Source organism: Rhipicephalus microplus, chromosome X (assembly GCF_043290135.1).
Source record: "Rhipicephalus microplus isolate Deutch F79 chromosome X, USDA_Rmic, whole genome shotgun sequence".
Taxonomy (NCBI): Eukaryota; Metazoa; Arthropoda; class Arachnida; order Ixodida; family Ixodidae; genus Rhipicephalus; species Rhipicephalus microplus.
The window spans coordinates 276,820,606-276,823,418 of record NC_134710.1 but is presented as its reverse complement, the minus strand read 5'-3'; positions in this window follow the sequence as shown (position 1 = coordinate 276,823,418).

Below are 2,813 nucleotides of genomic sequence, written 5' to 3'. Positions count from 1 at the left end.
AATATGAAACGAAAGTGTTGCGCTATCTTCTGCAAGTCTTAACGAACCGCGGCCGTGATCAGCGCCGAACTTTGACCTACTCATAGCAGACGAACCGAATGAGACTGCCCCACACCCTTCACTATTCACTCATCATCTCTCTGCTCGCCCACGCGCGCTAGGACGGCGCACTCCCGCGCACGCCTTCTTTCTATCATAAAACTTGCAGCACGTGAGATGCGAGGATGCTATCGCGCATGATCCTTGTGCAGAACATCACGGCGATGACGCAACTGTCATTAAATTTCGCTTGAAGTGTCTCTACAATTGTTATTGCAACACTGGAGAAAGAACGCTAACTTGAAGTTCTGTACCGCTGTGCAGTCCACGTTTCTTCTACTGATAAGTACATGGCGATGAGAAGAAATCACTCATGGAGGGCGACAAAGGAGACAATAAACTGAGTCGCTTTCAAGCTCAGTGTGGTTTAAAGGACCCTTTTAGAATGCGCGACTGCTTACGACAAAAGTTCGGGACGGCAAAGTGTTTTTACAGACAGTATCCCGAACTGCTGCGAACTGAAATACCTAGCTACCGAGACTGACCAGACCGCATTTCATTAACCACGCTACCATGCATTTTTAACTTATTTTTCCACCTTTTGAAAGATGGCGCAATTTATGACGTCATCAGAATGCAAAAAGGGATGGAACCATAGGTTGAAACTTCATGTCGCACCGAGCATAACGTAGGCAGCGATAATATTTACGTTTGTATCTTACTTTTAGCAAGATCATGTGTTGAATCCGCCGGCACTTGTACGAACGAACATTCAAGCAACTTGGAACGTGTATCTAAGGCCCATATCCACAAACCAACCGTAGTTTTACCTCCCGTTTTCCTCAAGTTTCTGTACTCTCTCCATGAATTGTAAGGGTACAAAAATGGTTACAGGGTTCATGAATACTGGCTTACTTCGTTCCCCAAGCACAATAAAGGCATAAAATTGATAAAGAAAACTCGCGGTAAATATTAGGGGGGATTGTGAATAAGGGCCGAAGTACGTTTTAAGTACGTAAGCCCAGATGCACAACTGTCACTGTGTAAATAGTTTGAAAAGAAAGACAGGAAGGTTAACTTGGTACCCGTAAGTGATTTCCCACCCTGCACACGGCTGGGCGGCAAAGAAAGCAAGGCTCTCGAAAATAATGCTGTCCATCACTGCGGCGTCTCTCTTATACCCACTTTATTGCGCAGAGCCACTAAAACCCAACGATTGAATAATGTAGTTACATTGTCATGGCAGCACGTACATCGTCGTTAATCATGAAGTATGACTCATATGGTTGGGTGACCACACAGCTTGAAGGTACGCGGGCCAATAAAACATTAAAATTACTGTTTTGCTGAACCACAGCTGTGCTGACAGTTCCGAACACTATAACGGTGTAATTAAGCTATTCCCAATCTGCAGCCAAGAGCACTCATTTTTTATGAAATATTGGTCCAATTAATTCATTCATAACCTCTTGGAGTCTTCTATGAGTTTCTTCGAAGATGTCGCAATATGAATGCCGAAGTTTCAGGGAGTCCCAGTTGTTGCTTGCTTATAAGCTCACCCCACTTTGGCTAAGCATCCCAAACGTTCTAGGGCATGGTCAAAAAGTATATGTGTCACGAAACTTGGAACGAAAAGCGTCAAAAACTTATTGCCACAAGCATCAGCGCCCCCGATGATTGAAGCGCTACTAGATGAAGAGGGGAAAAATAACCAAAAGTAATAACTCATAATTTTTATTCGAAAAATAGTAATTTTCTACATGTCAAAGCTAACCACAAGTTAACTTTATAAATTACCTGGCACATTGCTAAACGGTTGATTGTCTCATTTTTTTGGTCGAGTGCCATAAATTGGGGGGGGGGGGGTATCCAGGCAATCTGCTATAAGGCTCGGCTTTAGTTCAGCGCTTGGCCGGGTCAACGAGGCATCACTCACTTTTGAACGGCAGTTTCATGCATACCTTCCGTAGTTTATTTATTCGCTTATGTGCTGTTCACTGGCGTGACCCTTCAGAGCTGAACAAGCTCACAGAATGTGTAGATAGCCCCTGTTGTTACTGCCCACTGCCTTCGTTGGTGCACGCCTGGCGTGCTTTCGTTTTTGGTGACGGTGAATGCTACACGCTAAGCAAGGAGACGCGGTGCTCTACGGCTGCTAAAGTGACAGTCTCAAGGCTGCTTTCTCGCCGTAGTAGTTTTCCACGATTAGGGGATGTGAGTTTTTGAAGTAAGATGCTATTGTGCTCGTGAAGAGTTGTGCCACAATTTCATTCGCAAAGTTTTCGGCGTATTTAGCAAGTACACTGTATATATGGCTAATAAAACAGCCTTGCTTCTTCAATTTTTCTTGTTGCTCTTACTTTTCTCTTGCGCACGCAAGCCATAAGGCGCAATAATATCGCATATTGATAACCTTACGTAAAAAATCAGCAATTAAGTTTTTTTCATTTTTTCTTCGTTATTAGTTGTCCCCTCCATACTTAATGGCTACGGTAGCAACGGGCCGCCAACTACTGGATATATGGGCTTCTATGGAACTTACGCTGTACTAGCTAACATATATACCTTTTTCGAGGCTTACGCTATGCCAGTGTACATATATACCTTTTTCGAGGGCGTGAATGCACTTTTTCACTTGATAAGCTATTCGAAAATTGTTCTTCTGGTTTTAGGAGCAAAGAACACAACAAAGAAATTAGAGAAAAAACATGATATTAGAGAGGATTTTAGAAAGCATCTTTCCGTAATGTTCATACCTGACAAAAGAACATCAA